We start from the raw sequence: 24217 nt of genomic DNA, 5'->3' as shown, positions 1-24217 counted from the left end.
GGCTTTTGAGGTCTATAATGGCTGAGGAAGTAACAGAAAAGGCAAATAAGGCCCAAAAGAAGTCAGGAAATACCAGCTTTTGGCATATGCTCTTAAAGGCTCCAGCACCCTAAAGGGCTTCATAGGCTTCCATCAGGGTCTTGCCCTACAGTGGAAAGAAAGGTCATTGAACTGAAGCCTGCCAGGCTTCCTGGCCCCACCAGTTGACACGTCTGTGCTATGGAAGAGGGACACAAGAAAGTAAGCTGCCCCCTTGCTCTATGGAGGAAGGGTTCAGTCTCTTCTAGCCCTGCTCCAGCTACCTGTGACCTGACCTTTCCCAGCATGCTGGGAATTGCCACTGAAGGCCCAAGGACATTGTTCACAACCCTAGGATATTTCTTCCAAGTAGCAGATAAGCTGATCTCATTTCTTGGAAACACAAGAGCCATCTACTATGCCTTGCCTGAATATTTGAATTTTATTTATCCCTTGAAGATCTCTACTGTGGGTATTGACAGTCTGATTTTGTTACTTTATTTAATGTATAACATCTCCTTTATTCCTCTTGTCTCAATGTCCCATGCCTATTGTAGGCTGGGACCTGCTGCTGATTCCAGCTAGAAGCAGTAGTTACTAGGACTTAAACTCTAACTGCAAAGTATAGATATGTAACCACCTTTCCCTAAGTACTTGCAGGATTTACAGGTTACTCAGCAAACTGTTCAGAGACTGTCCAAGAGGCACTTCCAGCATTACATCACCCAAGGACTTTCACATGGACAGGTCCACACACTGTGATCCTGACAACTCCCACTGCTGCTAAAGTAGAAAAACAGCATAACACCTATATGTGTCTCCCTACTAATTGGAAAGAAACCTGTACCCTAATCTATCTAACCTCAAATATCAACCTAACCCCACCCCATGAGCCTCTTTCAATTCCTAATACACTACCCATCAATCTAAGGACCAAACGAGTTGTACAGGTAATCCCTCTTCTTGTTGCTTTAGGAATCTCTACAGAAGTAGGTCTAGGGGCAGGGGGACTGGCCACTTCCCTGTCTTTTTCCTACTCTCTCTCTTTCTCTCTGAAGCCCAGTGAATTTGTATTCATGAAATCAGTGGTTTCACACAAACTGGGTGTCTTGACTATTGCCTTTCATTAGTCCACTGACTCTCTTATTTATTTTTCTAACTTTTGAACCCTGCCTCTTAACTTTGTTCACTAGTTTCTTACAGAACCGCATGCAGACCGTCGCCAATCAGAGAAGTGGATAAATCTACCTAACCCTACCAGGTGTCCCCAAACTACGGCCCCGGGGCCACATGTGGCCCCCTGAGGCCATTTATCCAGCCCCCCGCTGCACTTCTGGAAGGGGTACCACTTTCATTGGTGGTCAGTGAGAGGAGCACTGTATGTGGCGGCCCTCCAACGGTCTGAGGGACAGTGAACTGGCCCCTGTTTAAAAAGTTTGGGGACCCCTGCTACACACCAACCCTGAAACCTGCCCTTGCAAAGCAGAAAAATCTGGAACCCTATAAATACACTCCTACTCTAAACAATACTAGAAAAACCCCTTGTTCTCCATGCTAGCACCAATTATAGGCCCAGTCCCAATTCTGTGCCTAATTTTAATGCTTGCCTCTTTCTTTATCAAGTTCCTACAGGCCCAGATGAGAGAAATCTCTAGGATTACCTACAATCAAATGCTCCTACACTCCTATTCCCCAATACCCCAAGGAGAACTTCACAAGGGAAATATCAAATAGGTAGGGATGACAGCAAGAAGTAGCTCCAGAAGATAGCCAGTCTGAGACAAACCTCCTTCCTGAACTCCATACCCTCTCCTTCCCTCCACCTCTTCTCCTTTTTTATCATACCACAGAGTTGAGAAATGATAGATACATGAATTTTCCAGGAATTCCAACTGCCCTTTTGTTGTCCCACCTGGCTGCCTGACCTCACCCTTTCTTACTGAAAAATCACCCTGGGGCAGAATAGTTCCAGGAAGCTGGTCAACCTGCCCCAAGAAGGAGTATTCCAGAAACTGACATCCTAAAACCGTAAAAGGGAACATACCAGAACTTTTGACTCAGTACCCCCTCAGGCACTCCCAAACACTATAAAATTCACCCCTAATCTGTAACCAGTTCCCTTCTCCCCTGGAGAAGTGGCTGGCAGGGTTCCTTTCTTCCTTTCAATAAAGCCTGTTACTCTGGTCTTTTCGGACTCCAGTGGATTCCAACACTTGTCAATACAATACACTCTCTTGTTTCCTGTCTTTCATTCACGTCTGTCTGCACATTTCCAAACCTGGATGAGCTCAACTGTCCATCTTGTCTTCACCTGCACCCAGGTTGCTGGGGAAATCACACTACTGAGCCAATTTTTATATCACCGTGAATTTTCTCTTTCTCCCTGCTGTGCCTATTTCAGACCTTTTTTCGTTTTTTTCAAAATGCATGTCCTCTTACTTTCCTTACCCCCTCAGTAAATAACCTGCTTCCTACTTCACAGTGAAAGCAGAAGACGGAAGCTCCTGATATTTAAAAGTCTTTAAACCCATTGTTTCTTCTTTTCCCTGTTTCCATGAAAAAAGGTGTTCTTCCTCTTGTCTATTTGTGTTCTTGATCTTTCTTTCACAGGATCCATCGATAATTTCCTCCATTTTTTTCCTGCTTTTTACCCCTGCCTTGATATTACCCCTGTCGGCATTTAATAGTGCTCATCTCACTCATCTTAAAACAAACAAACTCCATTGACTTCACCTCTTCTTGTCTTCTCTTTCCCTTCCCCTCCTTATCTAAACTCTTGAAAGAAATGCATCTTCTCTGTTTCCATTCCCTTGATTCTACTCACTCTCCAACCTACTACAGTATGGTTTTGGAGCCTGTCACTCTGCTAGAATTGTTGTCACCTGGGTCATTGGTACCATATGTCCAAATTCAATAAAAATTCATAGTTTTCTTAACTGCTTTTGAAATGAATGACCACTGCCTCCTTCTCGAAGCCCTGTGTGCTCTTGGCTTCCATGATCATTTCTTATGGTTTCCTTTCTGCTATTCTTTTCACTATTTTTTAGAGTGCCTTGCCTCTTTCTCTGTTCATTACTTATATAGGTCTCTCTTCAATGTCTTTTTTTCAACTCACTTGACATATTTTCATTACAATCTCATCTATTTCTGTAGCCTCTGATCACCTTTAAACAGCACTAACTCCTGAGCTTGCAGCCAAGACTCATTGAGCTTCAGACCCTGTTGGGCAAATAAGTTTGTAAAATCTGTATTTTCTGGGTTTGCTCACTTTTAGTGTTAAAAATGGCTGCTGCCCAGGTGAAAGGGCTAATTACCTTCCTGCTTGGGAGGAGCCATTGTTATGCTAATGTTTACTGGAAGGAGATTCTGTCCCCACCACTGGGAGGTGCGGGAGGATTTCTTTTTCTCTCCTCCCTGATCCCTTGCCCTCCATAAGAAAAGCAGGTTTCTTGCTTTTCCCTTGGCTTTTCTGGTGGCTTACCTGTCCTGGTGAGACACCAATAAACAGAATGGCCCACCATCCGCTAACTCTGCTGTTTCTTTCTTTTTTTTTTTTTCCTGAAGCTGGAAACGGGGAGAGACAGTCAGACAGACTCCCGCATGCGCCCGACTGGGATCCACCCGGCATGCCCACCAGGGGCGATGCTCTGCCCCTCCGGGGCATCACTCTGCCGCGACCATAGCCACTCTAGCGCCTGGGGCAGAGGCCAAGGAGCCATTCCCAGCGCCTGGGCCATCTTTGCTCCAATGGAGCCTTGGCTGCGGGAAGGGAAGAGAGAGACAGAGAGGAAGGAGGGGGGTGGGTGGAGAAGCAAATGGGCGCTTCTCCTATGTGCCCTGGCCAGGAATCGAACCCGGGTCCCCCGCACGCCAGGCCGACACTCTACCGCTGAGCCAACCGGCCAGGACTCTGCCGTTTCTTTACCATCTGCCCGAATTCAATGAGAACCTGCATGTGAATGGCCACGATGGTGGCCCCTGGCCATACAGACCCTTATCTCTAACTGCTATTGGACGCCTCCTGCTGGATGTTTCTAAGTCCCAGCTCAACTTGCCTAAAACTGAACTCATGATCTGTGCTTGCACTGTCACACCTGTTCCTCTTCCAGTGTCCCTTTATCTCAGTTATCTTTTTATAGATACAGAAACTGAGGCTTGGGAATGATGTAAACCCCTCGAGGCCACGTCCAGCTGAGTGGCAGAGCTGAGATTCAGGTGTTGGTTGTGTAAGTCTGTCCCCACTGTGTTGTACCACCACTCAGACGGAGAGAAAGGGATACTGTGTCACTGTTAGGGTGAAGCAATTTATTCCAGTATTTTTTTGAGGATTTTTAAAACCTATACTCTATATCAATAATAATATTACAATATTTGTATGATACTTCCTGTTTTTCAAGATATTTTTATTTGCATTATCTTGTTATCCTATGACCACTGAGTAAGCTACAAAGAACTTATTGACCATTGAGAGAACTGAAATCTTAAGGGATTTTGCCATGATTACACACTCTATAATAGTGGATATAGACTAGATTTAGTTCTCTTGACTTTTAGTCTGGTATTTCTTTTCCAGTGTGCCTATGAAAAACCTATTTATTTTCTTTTAAGTACACTGTATTTAGTTTAAGAGTTTAAGTCTAAGTAAAATTAGAGAATTAATTTTAAGTTCTCAAATAAAACGCTAAAGATTTATTAGTACTGATAACCTCATTGAAAAAGTGAAAAAGAAAAGAGAATAACGGAATAAGGTAAAAAGTGTTATGTGTCTCATAATCGAGTCTTTCCTTTCATTTGTCTAATTTATGCAGCTGAAAAAAAGATACCCAACTGCAAAGTCCCTGAGAGGCTGTTCAAATTTAAGTCAGTACTTCTGAAATACAAATATGTGATAACTTCATTCTTTGCAGCCTATGAAAAAGCCAGTTTTGTTTGTTGCGTTATTCTTAATAGTGTCTATGTTTTGTTTTGTAATTATCAAGGAAGTAATAATGAAAGTAGAAAAAAAACCCACTTTTTTGTGTCATTCTTTCATTGCATTGCTGAGAGAAAATATATTCCCCTCTTTTCCAAAAGTCAGCTGGGTTTTATCAGCTTTGCAAAATGATGAATGAATGCCTTCCTTGTTCATTATTATTGCTAAGTCATTCTTATTTATGCCAGTAATTCAAGGATTATGTTTTGATTGTTCTTGAGAGATGAAAACACTTTCTCGCTGATGAATAAACACTGCCACTTTTTAAATATTTGTATGCAAAATGTCTTTAAAGCCATTATGAAATGCTTTGCAAGAGCATTAGGAACCTATTTTTCGAAAGGCACTTTTTCCTCTGTTCTTTCCTGCTAAGCAGTCCAGTTGAAAGCCCTTTCAGAGTTAACTTGTTTAAGCGATACCAGTGTTTTAGGGTAATGAATAACTTTTTATAGAAGACAATCACGCGCAACTCAACACTCCAGTATTTCTATTTTTGTGCCCCACCAGTGCAGGGACTCTGCGGTAGAACCTCTTTCCCTGAGAAAGCTGAAGGGATCAAACCCTGATTAACCTCTGATGTTCACGTGGTGCTCTTGATCTTGAGGACTGCAGTGGCAACAAAGCGTTAATGGCAGCCATATGCTTAGGGTATTGTGGGTACGGGTGACTCAGATGTGAACTTGCGGGGTGACTGAGGCTAACTGCTGTTTGTTTCAGGTTCGGGGTGGAGATTACCGATGAAGAGTGTGAGCTGCCACTTGACAGAATCCCCCTTGATGAAGATGGAAATGTCAGACACCTCCGGTTCATGGCCATGTCTGATTCTCGGTATTCCCTTTGCTCGTTTTCTCATTCCTTCGTAGTTTTCTGTTCTTGTTGGTTTTCATACCGAAAAAATGGGCCCGTAAAAGAATTAGGATTATTTAAAAATTTCTCATTATTAATATAAGTGACAAAGATTTTCAAATAGCAATGTTAACAAAAAAAATCTTTTAACGTTGATCCATGGTAATTCATGTAAAAATATTTAGTATCTCAACATCTGAAAAATGGACACGACAAGGGTCAGTGTCATGGAGATGACAAAGGGAGAGGATTATAAGCTGTGTTTGCAGAGTTGGGAATAAAATAGGTGTAAGTGGAAAAAGTCAGGTCCTGGACACTTACTGCTTAAGTCTCATGTAATACATTTCCATATGCATTGATGTTTTGCTCCCTCACTTACCTCCCAAGTACTATCCAGTTATAAGACTTCTCACTACCTTCCGAAGAGTCCAGCTGGGATAGTAAGGTACACGGATACTACCAATGGTTGCATTAAAGCAGAGCAAGAATGCCTTCTGAGTATTCCTCATTTGCATTTCTCTATCATGGAACCTAAGGTTTTCCTCTTTTCTAAAATCTTTTTGGGCCCTGGCCAGTTGGCTCAGCGGTAGAGCGTTGGCCTGGCGTGCGGGGGACCCGGGTTCGATTCCTGGCCAGGGCACATAGGAGAAGCACTCATTTGCTTCTCCACCCCCCCTCCTTCCTCTCTGTCTCTCTCTTCCCCTCCCGCAGCCAAGGCTCCATTGGAGCAAAGATGGCCCGGGCGCTGGGGATGGCTCCTTGGCCTCTGCCCCAGGCACTAGAGTGGCTCTGGTTGTGGCAGAGCGACGCCCCGGAGGGGCAGAGCATCACCCCCTGGTGGTCAGAGCATCGCCCCTGGTGGGCGGGCCGGGTGGATCCCAGTCGGGCGCATGCGGGAGTCTGTCTGACTGTCTCTCCCCGTTGCTAGCTTCAGAAAAATACAAAAAATAAATAAATAAAATCTTTTTGTGGATTTTACAGAGTAGGTCAAGGCTCAAGTATTTAAAATTCTGATCAGTATTGGCTATTTCATTCCTCAGATACCTGGAGGGATATTGCAGTCCCAGATAGCTAATGTTTTCAGCTGAACCCCTGAAAGGTAGGCTGCTTCTTCCTAAAGATGCTGCTTTTCTCCAGAGCAGTTTCAGGAAGTAACTGTTCATCCTGTACATCTGTGCACTGTCCTCCAAATCTCATGGCTATACTCTATAACCTGGAAACCCACCCATCGTTTCCTGTTGTCTCTTGATAGCAGAGCAGACAGTTACCAACCTGAATTGACTTAAGAGCATGACAAAACATACCTCCCCAAAATTACTTTCCATCGCACCCACCATAGAGCCTGAAATTCTCATCTTAAGGGAACCAGTTCTTTGAGTCAGAAGATATTGATCCACGGAAGAAGCTGTTAAAAAATCTCTGAGAAAGGTAACACTTTAATTCTGAGTTCAATATTTCCCAACTACTGTATCAGAGGAATACTAGTTGCACAGGACAGGCAAAGCTCTCACCATTAAAAAGGTTACCATGGCCAAATAAGTTTGGGAAATTGATTAAAGTGAAAGGAATTCCTTTCCTGAAAGAATTCACATAGACTTTGAGATTGCCAGTGTGTGTCGTGAATCTCCCAAAGAGAAGAAACAGATCCTAAGACAAGTAGTTTATTTCATTGATCCCAGGAAATCCTGGTAAGGTAAAGTGAATGCAGTGAAGGAAAGTCAATTAAAACCGGATGCATTCATAAGCCAGTTCCTCCTAGTGTGGGCGTTTGGGACTTCCTCCTGCTGAGGAGGACCTCTGGGAAACTGTATGGAACCCACCTCAGAGCTGTGCCAGGCCAGAACAGGAAACTGGAACAGGTATTCCTACTGACTCCTCGCTGCCAAAGGCCAGGGCTCCCTTCTGCAGCGGCAGTACCCTGGCTCTGCGTGGAAGCCGGAAGCCCGCAGGGCAGGCGGAAGCCGGAAGCCCCGGAAGCCGGCAGGGCCGGCCCCATCCCGTGGGTGTCCTCAGGCTGAGTCAGCCAGTGTTCTGCGGAACAGAATTTGGGAAGGCTACCTTGTTCAGGTAAATTAATCTGCTAAGCATTTTCACCTTAGAAAGTCAAGATCAGGTGCCTGAGAAAATGAGTGGAAAAAAAAAAGATTAAAAAAAATTTGGAGCCTACAGGGAAAGAGAGACAGGAGCAGAGACCTGCAAGGGCACCCCCCGCCCCAGAGGTAGCAGAGTAAGGTCACGTGGGGCAAAGTGTCAATCTCGGAGGGAAGGGGAGGGGCCAGAGAGTGAGGGAGAGGGTGCTAAAGGTGGGGCTGAAGTCCGCCTGGCCCGATCCCTTCAATTTGGGGTGGATAAGTGTTAATGACAGGAGAGGGTGCTTTTAATTCTTTATATCCTTGATTCAAAAAAACCAGATAATAGACTGCAATTTCATTGTTACCATTAACAAATGCCTTTGTTTATCTGCTATTTGATGTATCTCATTTTTACTACCTCTTTGCATGTGGGAAAAAAATGAATATATAGAAAGATTAAGTGATTCAACCAAATTATATAAGCTGATATCCGGTTTCTTATAAATTTTGTTGGAGTGAGGATACAAGAGTTCATTCTTATGTGTTCTCTGACAATAGCAATAATAATAGCTAACATTTAATGCTTACTCTTTCTCAGGCACTAAATATTAACTCATTTCATTAGCTCAACAACCCTGTTAAATATACCGCTCACAAAAATTAAGGGATATTTTATTGCTTCATATTCATTTTTGAAATATCCCCTAGTTTTGTGAGTAAAATATTTCACATACAAGCAACCTGAGGCCCAGAATGTAAGTTGCCATTGTCACCCAGACAGTGGTGCTAGCCAGCGGCACACCCAGACTGGCTGACTCCAAAACCCACACACCTAATACCACACTGCCGCTCTGGTCCGAGGAGCAGTTCTGGCTGCCTTATCAGCAAGGTTATGTGTGGCTGTGGATCACACGAAGTGAAAGATTCAGAGTCTAGGAAATACGTCTGTTTTCGCCATTTATTATTATTACAGTATTATTATTTAAATCTGAATTGAAATGTTATGTACATATAAAAGAGCAGATTTCCAAGACTTAATATTAAAAAAGAATATTAAAATATCTCAGTGATTTTTATATTGATCACATATTGAAATGATAATATGTTGGTTATACTGGGTTACATAAATTAAATTATTAAAATTAATTTTATCTTTTTAAACCTTTTTAAATTGACTATTGAAAATTTTAAATTACGTGGCTTGCGATGTGTCCCTATTAACACTGTATTAGACAGCAGATCTTTTTGAAGTAGGCGGCATAATGGAAGGAATTATTTTAGTCATCGTCTGATCTCAACTCAGTTCCTAATGTCTCTGTGCCTTACTTTCTCTATCTGTAAAATGTGATATAAAACTTAAAATTTCCTTACACATTTAAGTTAATTAACAAATTAAGCAAAAGTAATTATGGCTCTGGCCGGTTAGTTCAGTGGTAGAGCATCAGTCTAGCGTGTGGAAGTCCCAGGTTTGATTCTCAGTCAGGGCACACAGGAGAAGTGCCCATCTGCTTCTCCACCCTTCCCCCTGTCCTTTCTCTCTGTTTCTCTCTTCCCCTTCTGCAGCTAAGGCTCTATTGGAGCAAAGTTGGCCCAGGCACTGAGGATGGCTCCATAGCCTCCACCTCAGGCGCTAGAATGGCTCCAGCTGCAAAGGAGCAATGCCTCAGATGGGCAGAGCATTGCCCCCTGGTGGCCATGCCGGTGGATCCCAGTTGGGTGCATGTGGGAGTCTGTCTCTCTGCCTCACCACTTCTCACTTCAGAAAAATACACATACACACACAGAGTAATTATGAATCATCGTACCCATTGTTTATTGAAGACTAGACAATTATTTAGGAAAGCCGAATAATATAAATGAATAACTTATTGAGATTAAATATGAACTAGACTATTTACTTCTAATTTTCTTTTAGCAAATGTGCAACTTTGAACTTCAGACAAACCCCCAAACAAAATATTTCTTCAGTGTATCGGTAAAATTTTATTTGAATAATAATCATTTACCTTAGTATGGGCCAATAAGGTGGCCAGGGCAGGTATTGTTATCTTCATTTTACAGGTTTAAAAGCAGACTCAAAGAGGTTACAATGCAAGGCTGAATGTTTGGGCTCTAAGGCCGATACTTTTCTCATTATACTTTTCAGGTAATGAAAGTTATGTGTACTTTTTAGGGATAGTGGTATTCAGCTATGATTTCCTTCCAGATGTAAAAGAGACATAAGTAAATGCAATGAGGCTAAAGCTTCCATGCTTTCATTTGACACACGGTATTAATTGGTATAGCCAATTACAACAGAAACCAGAATCCTAGGGCCTTCACTCGGAAGTTTTCTGTAACTGTGGGGTTGCCACAGTGGTCCCTCCATATGAAAATCACAAATATAACTACTTAAAAAGGATAAGAGGTTCAGATAGTCCAAGCAATCCATATCTTTTTGGCTACTTGTTATTATTTTTAAGTTAGAAAAAAACCACAGTCTTATATAAACATCTAAATATATATTATGTCAGTGTATGTAAAGTCCGAAGAACAGATGGAGAGGCCCTCATCATCTTCCCCCAAATCTAGCTTCAAAAATAACCAGTTGAGGCCCTGGCCGGTTGGCTCAGCGGTAGAGCGTCGGCCTAGCGTGCGGAGGACCCGGGTTCGATTCCCGGCCAGGGCACACAGGAGAAGCGCCCATTTGCTTCTCCACCCCTCCGCCGCGCCTTCCTCTCTGTCTCCTCTTCCCCTCCCGCAGCCAAGGCTCCATTGGAGCAAAGATGGCCCGGGCGCTGGGGATGGCTCTGTGGCCGCTGCCTCAGGCGCTAGAGTAGCTCTGGTTGCAACATGGTGACGCCCCGGAGGGGCAGAACATCGCCCCCTGGTGGGCAGAGCGTCGCCCCATGGTGGGCGTGCCGGGTGGATCCCGGTCGGGCGCATGCGGGAGTCTGTCTGACTGTCTCTCCCTGTTTCCAGCTTCAGAAAAATGAAAAAAGAAGAAGAAAAAAAAAAAAACCAGTTGATTATTAATTTTAATATGGAAGAAGACAGCACATTATTTTGATGGTTCTAAAATTTTTCATAGATTGTCATGGTATTCTATGTGAGCCTTTATATTGAGTGGAAATTATCCTTTAAAGATATTTATATAGCCCTGGCTGGATAGCTGGTTAGAGCATCGTCTCCTTTCATAAAAGGTTGTGGGTTTGATCTCCAGTCAGGGGCACAGACAGGAACAGATCAATATTTCTGCCTCGCTCTTTCTCTCCCTTCCTCTTTCTCTAAAATCAATCACTAAATTAAAACAGATAAATAAATAAAAATATTTCATATATACAATTTGTTATTCTTTGTAGCCATATATTGGTTAAGTATATATATATCTCATATTCATTAAAGATGGCAGGCAGTTCTAAAATTGTGTGTGATTTTCAAAATAATTTTCTTTTGCAAAGACTAAAAAAATTTGATTTAGAGCAGTGGTCTTCTCCAGAAATATTTGTTAGGAAAATCAGATTATTTTTTATATCACAACTTCATTGTGTGCTTAAAGCATGGCTTAACATATGGTTTAGAAAGATTATCTATGCAGTCTTGTGAATATGAGAGTGTGTCCATAAAATTATAGTAGCTTTTGGTTTGTGTAGATTTATTTTGGGTAATAGAGAAATGGTGTTACTTTAAAATATTACTAATCCTTGGAAAAGAGATAATTAGGTTAGGATGGTGGTTAGAGTTTAGTTTCTTTATTACTGTTAAGTACATTCAACATTAAGTCATTTGTAATGTTAACATAAACATGTTTATCCTACACACATAATTCCATAGAAATCATAAACATATTTCTTCTTCATGAAGTCACTTTCCTTATATTAAGGGAATCATCTATGAGTAAATTAGGTTTGACCCTTAGGCGAGTTCCACAGTTCAGTGAGCCAAAAATTGTTCTTGGCAGAAGAGTATTTGGGTCGCATCAAATGGGGAAACCACTGCTATCTCAGTATTATAATTAAGGAGATTTTGGAAATTTATTGACAAATTCTCTAATTCTGAACCTGTTATCTGAGAGCAAGAGGACAGTATTTGCAAGTCAAATGATGGAAGAATCTATTGTCAGACAATTAAAACATCTTCACCGAGACCTACCGAGCTAACCTTTGTGTGGTCTTGTTCTCAGATGGAAATGGTTCCTGGAGACAGTTGACAGCATGAGTTTAGAGACGACACTAATTGTGTGTGGGAACTTGCAAAAACAAATCTAAAAAAAGATCTAGGATCAGGGATTTCTTTGCCACTTTTTTACGATGATGGGGTGGGAGTGCGAGCTGGGGCCAGGGCTTGGGGGAGGCGCCAGAGGGAAAGGTGACATTAGGGATGCTGGTAAAAGTTAGTCCTGGTCAAGCCTGGGGTGAACAATGACACAGTGTTGTCGTGGGCTGCCTCCACGACTTAGATATTCTTCCCATGTCAGTATAATCACTACTGGGAGGTAGCTCGATGAAGGATTACCATCTCATTAATAGTATCCATGACTTTTGTTCAAAGGCTACTTGTGCAATGTTGCCTTGTGGACGAAGCGCCGTAATCCTCTGAGCCGCAGCTGTAGAGAGGGAGGCTCCTCCGAGCCGCCCACACTGACTTCCCTGTCCTCTCGGATCAGTTCTAAAAACAGACAGAAACAACAGTCAACTCAAAGCCAAGAAAAAGAAACATCCATTCTACATTTCCACATTCATCTCCAAGCTCCAATCCCTGCCAATGTCGCCCATTCATCTCTTCTCTAACATCCAGATCACCACTCAGATGGTGGCCAGATTAAAGGGGAACAATGCAGTTTTAAATGTAAAGTTTGCATCTAATTTTTTTTCTTTGCATGAGAAAAAGCACATTGATTCTATCTATGTGTCTGTCTAATGCTTTAGCCTGTAGTTTTTCAGGTCTTTCTTATTTTCTTTGGCAACACGAGGCATGCTGGTATCTCTGAACTGTCTAGGTTTTCTCAGTTTATTTGGTGGAGATGCCGAACATTGAAATTTGTATTTGAGTAGAAAAGTATGTGCACAGCTAATAAACAATGGGTTTTACTTCATTAATATTATTGCTGCTAAGAAATGTCTACTTCCAGGAGGCTGAGTGCTGAAAGAAATCTAAAAACTCAGCAGTGGCTTGTAACCTAAGCAAACATACCAATGTATGGGGATCGGGCAGGAGAAAGTGACGGAAGAGACCCGTCCGGCGGAAAGTCCGGTGGTGGAAGACAGGAGAGGGTGGAGGCGACCTTTGGGGCACACTGCGTTTCATCAAGATCGCCTCCTCCAAAACAGGAAAACCAAAGGGATAAGAAAGACCCTTACCTATTTGGCATAGGAAAATGTAAAAATAAAATGAAGCTTAGGGTTAAATTTCTTGTTTTATACCTTAATAATTACACTTCTATTTCAAATTGTAATGAAGTTATTCCTTGATTTACTCATGAGCCATTATTTTTAAAAAGGGTTTTAATCTTACATTTTCATCTCATTGCTCGATTGAAAATCACTATAAGACATTATATTTTATTAAAATATAGTTGACATAAAATACATTAGTTTCAGGTGTACCATATAGTGATTCAGCATTTATATACCTTACGATGTGATCACCACGATAAATCTAGTAACCATCTGTTACCATATAAGCTTATGACTGTATTCCCTGTGCTGTGCTTTATATCTTTGTGACTTACTTATTTTATAACAGGAAGCTTGTTCCTCTTATTCCACTTCACCTCCCTCACCCTCCCCCTGGCAGCCATGACTTGGTTTCTGTTGTGTTCGTTTATTTGTTTTGTTTTTTGATTTCACATGTAGGTGGATCATACGAACCTTGTCTTTCTCCGACTTATTTCACGTAGCATAATACCCTCCAAGTTCACAGCTTTCACAACAACATAAATACACAATACATAGATAAATATATAACCTTACATAAATCAAGGCTTTTTGGGGTCCTTACTAATTTTAAGAGTGTAAAGATTTACTTGGACCCAAAAGTTTGGAAACTGCTGCTCTAAACCACATGGGGAGAGAAGTGCTCCCGCCCAAACTGGAAACTTCTGGTGGCTCTGTTACCAAAGTGCCCTCTTGAGAGATAGCTTGCTTCATTCAAATAGGAAAAAAATTCGGGATTGGGAGCTCTGTGATTTGGGACATCTCAGTTTACCCGAGTGGGAATGGAATGGGTGAACTCATAAGCCCATATTCACTAAGGGACGTCTGTGCTCTGGCCACCATTTCCCAGGCAGCGGGGTGCTGAGGTAGGAGTGAGCCCATCCCACCCTCCAGCAGCTCACAGTATGCAGGGGACAGACCAGGGGAGAGACAGCCACGAGAGAGGGGCGGCTTGGGCCCCTAGGACGTCGTGGGATCCATTTCATGTGTTACGACCAGCATTTAAAAAATAGCAAAATGTAATAAAAAATATCAGCATGCGCCTCACACAGTATGGTTGTTTTTTCATGAAACCATTTTTCCCATTGTATTTATGTGTGCATATGCACGAGAGAGAGAGACAGAGACAATAAAGGTACAATGTAACATGTATTTCTTATTGTTGGTTGAAATAGATATATTTTTAAAACCACTGGTCTAGAGTCTTAAGAAAGAGCATTATGTGTTCAAAGAATTATCAACAGTAATTTATATGTGGCTATAACGTTACTATGTGTAGGGAAAAAATAATTAGAATGATTGATTATAATAAAATTAAGAAAATGCCATTGAAGCACTTATCAAGTACCTAAAGAAATAAAGCACTTAATAAATAAATGCATATTATTAATGCATCCTGATACTCAAGTGTTACAGAATGTCAGCGTAGTAAGTGCTAGAGCTTTAGAGACGAGGCTATCTGATCCTACGTCAGACAAAGTCCCAGATAATTGTGGTGTAGCGTTCTGGCCTCTGTTTCCCACTGCTGAATATATTCCATGTAGTCAATGATAAAATAGCATTTTCTCTCTCCATGTGAGACTCATGGCAGCACTTTCCCTAAACGTTACATGGAATTGTCTAATGTCCTTCTGGTCTGATACCCATGCTGGCAGTCAAGAGACTTACTCTAGCCAGGAGTTATGTGTGTGCATATTTAAAATGCCCAGATAATTAGGTTACATATAATTCTCTGGTTTGTGTCTTTTGATATCTGATTTTATTTTTATTTCTTACCTAAAGTAAGTCAAAATATAATTTACATACAATAAAATTCGCCCGTTTTAGGCATGCAGCTCAATGGATTCTGATAAAGGGATGACATCACTAAGAGGAAGACCTAGATCATCACCTTCACTCTGTAGAGACAGTCCCCTTCCCCAGCCCCAGGAGACTGCTTGGTCTTCCTTTGTCGTCATTAATTGCCTACTCCAGAATTTGCCTGAATGATTTTAGCAGTAAGAATATGTTGGTATACAAGTGTATTGCCATCCAGATCAATATAGGATGATTAAACACATGAGGAACAGTGTTAATTAATAGGAACTCAGCCTATTTGGTGGGAGACTTCCTGCTGTGTCACTTTTGGTTCTTGCTGCACTGAAATGGATTTGAGAGAGATTCGGGGTTCCAGGAACTTAACATGTATCTTGTGAGAAGTCTGCAGGTTCTCAGAACGTAAGTGAACACCTGTGACCTGTCAGCCCCATTGCTTGCCACCGGTTTCTAATTTCCAACCCCTTCAGGTTTGACCGGAATGATCGCACACTGAGTTTTAAACTTAGGAGAGAAGTCTAAACAAGCCAAAGCAAAAGGCTTTGTGAGCACTTTCTTTCCCACAGGGTTGTATTTAGTAACCTGGTAGGATAAGCTTGGAATGTGTCCTGTCAGCCAGGGCACAGGTCCAAGGGTGTCTGTGTCAAGTAGGTCTATTAAAAGTATTAGCAATGGACAACCAGTTACATGCCACGTCCTTTTTATTTTGACAGTACCGTGTATTTTTAGTTTTATTTTGTACATTTTAATGGTCTAAAATAACTAGTAACTTGAAATCTTAAAGGAAAGTTCATTTGTCTCAGTATCCAAATCATTTGTACTTACTAAATCAGGAAGTTGGTTTATTCCCAGAAAATCTTCCTTTCAGCAAATCTAAAGACAATACATTTCCTCAGTATGCATGAATTATTTTTATTTATAGTGGTTTTATTTTGCATGACACCCAGGAGAAACTTTATATCTTAGCAAACTAGCACTAGGAGAAAACTTAGGGGTCAAATTGACCATCTTTATGGTGTAAGGAAGGAATCTAAGACTCAAGTGACTTCCTGAAGCCTCTGGAGAAAGATTAATTTCAGGAATTAATTTTTATTAATATGAATCTAAGTACCTTTATTAGTCATTTAATGTTTGGAAACATAAATTAGTACTACATCTACACCAGAGCCCAAACTACCAACCTACTATAATTCCACCAGTCAATAAAACCTTATTTTACAGTAGTTTTTCACTGAGCATATTGGCATACACGTCATCTGTCCTTTATTACCCACCACCTCATCACTGTTATGGGCATAAAAACCATCAAGTTGTCGGATCTGAGGTATCCATTAAATATTTATCTGCGCAGAGTACCAACATAACCACTATACTGTGTTCATTAAAGAACTCTTGAAAGTGCCTAGCATGTGTAGGACAGAGCACCTGGTAAGTCCAAGTCTGAATGTACATAATGTAGGTTAAAAAGCCACAGAAGACATTAGAGAATATATTACCTTTATATATAGTCAACAAGTATTTTTTTTTGTATTTTTCTGAAATGAGAAATGGGGAGGCAGAGAGACAGACTCCCTCATGCACCTGACCGGGCTCCACCTGACATGCCCACTAGAGGGCAATGCTCTGCTCATCCGGGTCATTGCTCCATTGCAACTGGAGCCATTCTAGCACCTGAGGTGAGGGCCATGGAGCTGTCCTCAGTGCCTGGGCCACCTTTGCTCCAGTGGAGCCTTGGCTGCGGGAGAAGAAGAGAGAAACAGAGAGAAAGGAGAGGGGGAGGGGTGGAGAAGCAGATGGCGCTTCTCCTGTGTGCCCTGGCCAGGAATTGAACCCGAGACTTTTACATGCCAGGTGGATGCCCTACTGCTGAGCCAACCGGCCAGGGCAAGAATTTTAAGAAACTACAAATATTCAATAGTTTGAAAATTTTATATTTTGAAGGAATGTTTTTCTGATTAGATCAGCATTTCAGGAATGACTGCATGGACTTAGCTTTCACTTTATGATAATTCTCTAATCTTTCAAAAAGATTAATCAGATTTAGGAAATGAACGTTGTGTGTGTGTGTACCATTTACTGCCTCACTAGGCAGCAATCATTAAGTATAGTTCTATAATTCCTATTGAGAGATGACTTTCAATATAGCAGCTGTAGTTGTTGCCATGGCTACTGAGTATCACTGTATCCCCTCTGCTGACCTCATGGCAGGTTGCTGACAGCTTTGGAACTTTTCTTCCTTGCTCTCCTGCCCCCTCTCATTCCTTACAGAAACAATTCCATTGGATTCTTATGTTAGACAGTGTTTCAGTTAGGATGAGGTTCTGTGTAAGTGAAAGAAGCTGCCTTCTGTGTGCTTAATAAGATGGAAGTGTGTTTTCTGCCCCATGGAGGACGAATGAACAGGCAGCCCGGGGCTGCTGATCTGGCAGCTTCAGGACCTTATCAGGACCCAGGCTGCAATACCGTTTGATAGCTTGATTTTCATATTCAGAGGTTACTTTGGTTCTAAGGCTGTAGAAGCTCAGAGGTTCACATTCTAGTGGCAGGCCTGAAAAGGGGAGAAGGCAGAAGAGCAAAAAGGGGGGTCCTGTCAGCTGAGTCTGTTCACTGTAAGCACCATTCTCAGAAATCTCACACAATATTTATCATTATGGCCAGAGTTTAGTCACATGGGTAAATCCAGCTGCAAAGATGACTGGGAAATGTAGTCTTTTAATCTAAATAGCAGTGTTCACAACCAGAAAGATGAGAGGAATGAAAGGCAGATGGTTGTTGTGGTAGATGACTAAGTCTCTGCCACCGATAATTTAGGTGGAATATTCTGTTTGTACCCACGATGCCTTATTTTCTCATAAACAGCGGCCACTATTTTACAGAAATAGTATCTGTGGGTACCTGTTTGGTGCAGTCATTTGAACATCCTCAGAGAAGCTCAGAGATCATTCTTATCTCATGCGAGTGCTTCACAGTCTCTGTTTGCTCTTTACTAGAATGTTTTCAGTTATAGGATGCAAATAAAACAACATCTAAAATAGAACCACAAATAGATATCCACCGCTAAATAATTAACAGAATCTTAGGGATATATAATAAAGAAAAACTGAGAAATCTAAAACACAATAAAAGGCTGTAAAAATAATTAATGGCTTCTTATGAAAGAAACACTTTAAGGATGATTGCTTAGTATTATCCTTCCAACAAGCCGTTGTTAATTTTTAGGGAGGTTGAGGAAGTCTCGCACCAAGTTATGTTCTACTTCCTACCTCTTTTCATAGGTTTATTAATCATAGATCTTTCAAGATAACTCTTTCGACATTTTGTACTACCATTTACCTACTGTATGATTTTTAAAAAAGTTTTATTGACATATAATTTATATTTACTCATTTACAAATTTAATCATCTACAAATCTACTTATTGTGAGGTACAATTCAGTGATTTCAGTAAGTGTATAGAGTTGGGTGACTATCACCACAACCCAGTTATAGAACACTTCTATCTTCATTGTATATCTATAAATTTGTTCTTTCTAGACATTTCTGTAAATGTAATCATGTAATATGTATTTTATGTCTAGCTTATCTCACTTAGTATGGTGTCTTCAGGTTCATCTGTGCTGTAGCATGTATCAGAAATTAATTCCTTTTAATTGCTAAGTAGTACAGGTATTCCTTTGTATGGATATATCACATTTTGTTTACTCATTTGTCAGTTGATGGACATTTAGAATATTTCCATTTGACTGTTATGAATAATGATCCTGTGAACATTTGTATACATGTCTTTGTATGGACATGTATTTTCATTTTGCTGAAGGACTTGTAGGGGGAAGATTGCTCAGCCGAATTGTAAGGTTATGTTTAACTCTTTAAGAGGCTGACACACTGTATTTCAAAACGGCTGTACGATTTTACGTTCACCCTAACAACGCACGGAAGTTTTAGTTTCTCCATTTCCTCCCTGACACTTGTTAGTGTGTATCTTTTTTTTTTAATGTTTTTGTTTAGACAAAGGAGAGGAGAGAGAGAGAAAGGGGGGGGCATCAACTTGTTATTCCCTTTATTCGTTTCGTCATTGTTGATTATTTACCGGGATCTGCAACTTCGGCATGTTGGACGGCGCTCTAACTAACTGAGCCGCCCGGCCAGGGCCCGTGTGTGTCTCTGTGGTTCTAGTCATCCTAGTGGATACCTAGTGGTACTTCACTGTGGTTTTAATTTGCATTTCCCTAACGCCTGATTTTGGGCATCTTTCCATGTGTTATTAAACGTAGGTATAGCTTCTTTGGAGAAATGTCTATTTAAGTATTTTGCCCATTTAAAAACTCTGGTTAATTGTCAGGCTCTCTCTACACATCAGTCACTGTAAATTCTCTCTGTATATTCTGATACAAGGCCTTTATCAGATATATGATTTGTACATATTTTATTCCAGTCTATGACTTACGTTTTTGTTTTCCTAATGGTGTCTTTTAAAGTTCAAAATTTTTGCCCTGGCCGGTTGGCTCAGCGGTAGAGCATCGGCCTAGCGTGCGGAGGACCCGGGTTCGATTCCGGCCAGGGCACACAGGAGAAGCGCCCATTTGCTTCTCCACCCCTCCGCCGTGCTTTCCCTCTCTGTCTCTCTCTTCCCCTCCCGCAGCCAAGGCTCCGTTGGAGCAAAGATGGCCCGGGCGCTGGGGATGGCTCTGTGGCCTCTGCCCCAGGCGCTAGAGTGGCTCTGGTCGCAACATGGTGACGCCCAGGATGGGCAGAGCATCGCCCCCTGGTGGGCAGAGCATCGCTCCCTGGTGGGCGTGCCAGATGGATCCCGGTCGGGCGCATGCGGGAGTCTGTCTGGCTGTCTCTCCCTGTTTCCAGCTTCAGAAAAATGAAGAAAAAAAAAAAAACAAAATTTTTAAATTTGGTGCCATCCAGTTTACCAATTTTTTTTTTTTTTTATGGCTTGTGCTTCTGGTGTTGAGTTGTGAGATTTTGAGCAAGTTGGCTAACCTCTGAAGCCTTTGCTCCTTGGTCTATAACATTGGCTGAATATTTCATGCCTCAAAGTAAGTGTGATTTAAATCTGACTTCCCTGTTTCTGTTTGGAAAAGAGGAGGCTGCAAGTTGAAGGAAATGCTGTTTTTTGGTACTCATGGCTGGCTTGCTGGGGTGGGGAGGACTTGGCCTGTCTAAAAGCTATGAAACATATCCGCTAATCGGTTTTGCTCCCATCTTCTGGTCCGAGAGATCGGCTTCCCAGATGGAAGGGAATGGCCAGGATAACCAAGGGGAGCCAAGTTACGCGGGAGGCTGAAGACTGTGCGAAGTTTCCTGGGAAGGGTGAGGGGTGGGAGAGAAGGGTTATGTGAGGCTTAAGGAAACTTTTGATAGATACGCTAATAATGTAGATTTTGACGGTGGTTTCACAGGTGTATTCATATGTCAAAATTTATCAAATTGTATCCTTAGTACATAAATACATAAATATGTACTACTTATTGTATATCAATTACCTCAAAAAGGCTGCTTTGTAAAAATAGTTCATATCCATTAGGATCATTTAAAAACGTAAAATAACAAGTGTCGGTAAGAATGTGGACAAATGGGAACTCTTGTGAATTGCTGGTAGGAAAGTAAATTGATAGCCCCTGTGGTAAACAGTTTGGTGGTTCCTCAAAAAGGTAGAGCTGACATATGATCCAGTATCCCACCCCTAGGTATATGCCCAAAGGAATTGCAAGTGGAGACTCAAGTATTTCTGTATCAATGTTCATAACAGCATTGTTCACAGTAGCCAAAGGCAGAAACATCCCAAGTATCTATCAACAGATGAATGGATCAACAGATGTGGTATATATACACAGTGGAATATAAAAGGAACAAAACTCTGATACATGCTGTAATGTGCATGATCTTAAAGACATTATGCACAGGGAAGTAAGTTAGAAAAACAAGGACAAATATTATATGCTTCCACTTACATGAGTAGCTAGGATAGGCAAATTATAGAGATAGAAAGAGTAAAGATTACCAGGTTTGGGGAGGAGAGAACAATGGGGAGTTAATGTTTAATGGGTACAGAATTCTGTTTGGGATGAGGTTCAAGTTTTGGAAATGGATATAGGTAATGGCTCTATAACATCACGAATGTACTTAATGCCAGCAAATTGTACACTTAAAAATGGTTAAACTGATGGATTTTATGTTATGTTCATTTTACTGCAAAAAAAGGAATAGACAAAGTGATATATACATTTAACTGATAATAACAGTAAAAAAAATATAAGGAGAAATTAATAACTCAGCTCCAGGGATAAGGTCAGAAGTAGGCAGATTCTTCCGTCCTGGTTCCATTATCCTACCACTCAGACCAATCAATCATTATAAATGTATCCTTCTATTTCTTCACTCCCTTTTCTCGAGGCATTTAGATGGGGGCAGGAGAAAATAAAGTAAAAAATAAACTGAGTGCATTTAGCCTGGTGAAGAGAGGACTTAGGGGAGGCCAGGAGAGCTGTGTTTAAATATTTGCAGCTGTCAGGTAGAGGGAAGGGGAGGCGTGTTCTGTGTGCTCTGTAGACAGAAATAGGATTTCACGGGAGGCAGAGCTCTCCTGCCCCGGAGAAAGGAATGCCGTTGAAATACCTGGAACAGCCTGTAGGTGGAGTAGCCTCCTTGGGATGCTGGAAATGGGCAAATTCCTGCATCAGATGGGGAGGTGGACCACGTGCTCTTTGCTTTAGCATTCTAGCAGGAAGAGGTAGCGAACTGTAGTAAGGATTTTGAAAAGTATTTAACGAACTATGTTCAGAGGTATGAGCAAGGTCGAAGTCGTCTGTAAGGACTGCTGAGGCACCAGTGAACTGGCCACAGCGGGAGACCGTCAGGGCTGACATAGGGAAGGAGGACAGGGCCACCCGGGAGCCCAGGGAAGCCGTGGAGGAGGAGTCCTCAACAGCTGGGAAGGGGGCCACCAATGGCAGCTGGCAGCCACGGGCAAAATCCTGACCCCAAGGCGGGGAAACAGCCGGGGGGATAGCCTCCAGCCTTTGGCCTCCTGCCACTGTATTTCACTGGTGAACCCAGGGGGAAGCCCGAGGCCAGGGCACAGAAGCTGATGTCATGCAGATTTGAGGGAAAGTCAACTCCCAGGGCGACTGAGTAGGGCAGAGAAGTGTGCCTCTAAGGTTCTCTCAGCTCAGGGTCTGTAGGCTGTGAGGCCATGACGCACTTGCTTTCCGTAGCAGACACCCTAATTCCCACCCCACCCCAGTTTGAGAAGAGCAAAAGACCCAAAGATTACACCCGGTACTGTCTGAATGATCAGGGTATTGTGTGAAGGTAAAAGGGTGCGTGGGTTATCTGGCACTACCGGTGGGGTCAGGAACATGTCCTGGGAAGCTGACAGGTGGAAGAGAAGCCATTAGTCCATCAACCTGTGTTTACTGAGCACGTGCTGATGCTGGGCACTGCCCTGAGCGCTGCCGGTCCCGTGGTGAGTGAGGCGGAAATTCCTCTTCTCTTACCCAGTAGAAGCAGGAGGCAGAAGGTAATCATCTAATTGTTATAGGGAAAATTTAAATATGTAGCTCTTATTACTTCAAATACAGCACTAACCACATTATGGATGAAAACCTACATAGGAATAAAGTGCTTTTAAATTCCTGTTCAAAGCAGGTGTGTATTATATTGTGGTGTGCCACAGACAAAATGGAACTTGAAACATGAAAATTAATTACAGATTCAGAAGTTGAAAATATAGCTTCTATGAGAACATAGAAGTTGAAAACATTTGATTTATAATTGTTATCATTTTAGACTGACTATCCCTTGATTGCAGGGCAAGTTTAAGAAAAGTTATAAGGAGATAATTTTTTTTTTGAGTTTTTATTCTTTAGGCAGTTTGGTATTTAGTGTCAAAAATACCTACAACTTTCAGACTAGTGGAGAATAATTTAATGATGTTGAGCAGTATAGCAAAGTCCTTGGTGTTTTTGTTTTTCTCCTTCAGAACGTGATAATTTATCTAATACATGGGTGCTAGTCTATTATATTTTAGAGGACAAGAAGAGCTGAATATGTAAAATAAAATAATTGATTTTATACTTGAAGACGTTTCCTTTTTCTTTTTTCTTTTGCTGTCCCTTTTGGGTGAAGCTTACCTCTGGGCAGTTCAGGAGCGGTCTCTAATGACCTTGAGGCAGCTATATATTATGAAATGCAGCGTCTCCCAGGTCAAATCAGTTGCTTAGCATCCCTTCCCAAGTACAGAAAAGATTCCTCTCCGGGGACCTTTGGCTGTCATATATCTCTCTTTTGCTAAGTGAGTAGGTTTTTCTCCTTAAAGGAGAACTTACTGACATGAGGTTTCAATATGTGCGACATCTTGTCTGAGTCCCACACCCTGGGCCCTTGTGTTCCCTTCTTCCAAAGGTCATGTCCAGCGCAGTGTCCCCACTGTGCCGAGTCAGCAGGAACACCGGGTGACCACTGGCGTTGGTCATTATTTGCCTAAAGTTAGAGAAAATAATATCACTATTGATTTCTCCTCCAAGCCGTGGTGTCGTACATACAGAATAATTACTTGTTTTCACGCCCTAAGCCTGCACGACGGCTTCCCTGCTTTTCCATTTGGGCAGGACCCTGTTAAGTCCTGAACCCCATACAGAGAACAGCTGATAAAAATCTCGCTTCTTCCCGTCGTCACATGGAGTCTGTTTCAGGCATGTACAAGATCAAGTATCCATTAGACCTTTTTTTATATATACTTTTGTGAGTTTTCATAGAACTCTAAAAGTACTGTGGCCTCTTTTAAAAATTAAATTAAATTACCTAAATAGAGAGAGAAAAAAAAAAGAGCCTGTATTTTCTGGGGCTTCCCCAGAGGCTTTTTATCTGTTTAGACGAAGCAGGGATTTTTCACGTATTGACATAAGCATTCATTTGCTAATTTGTTGGACATTAAACTTCATGGCGCCTTCCCCGGAATCTTGAATGAAGCTGAACCCTTGGGTCCTGAAGGCGGCTCTAGTCCTGCAGCCCTGTGCACACAGGCGGTTTTCCTCCTCTCTCTCCTTAGATAAAAGTCAGTGCTGATC

At 41.8% G+C, this 24217-nt stretch overlaps 1 long non-coding RNA gene across 1 annotated transcript; it reads left to right on the top strand.

Annotated features, from left to right (window-relative positions):
• Positions 1-5501: 5501 nt before the first annotated feature.
• LOC136308701 (uncharacterized) lies at positions 5502-13046 on the top strand. Its single transcript, XR_010726152.1, has 3 exons — positions 5502-5638; positions 5708-5818; positions 12439-13046. It is a non-coding gene; the product is annotated as an uncharacterized lncRNA (long non-coding RNA).
• The last annotated feature ends 11171 nt before the right edge of the window (positions 13047-24217 follow it).

Source organism: Saccopteryx bilineata, chromosome 6 (genome assembly GCF_036850765.1).
Source record: "Saccopteryx bilineata isolate mSacBil1 chromosome 6, mSacBil1_pri_phased_curated, whole genome shotgun sequence".
Taxonomy (NCBI): Eukaryota; Metazoa; Chordata; class Mammalia; order Chiroptera; family Emballonuridae; genus Saccopteryx; species Saccopteryx bilineata.
The sequence above is the reverse complement of the archived record's forward strand: the minus strand, read 5'-3'. Positions and strand labels throughout refer to the sequence as shown.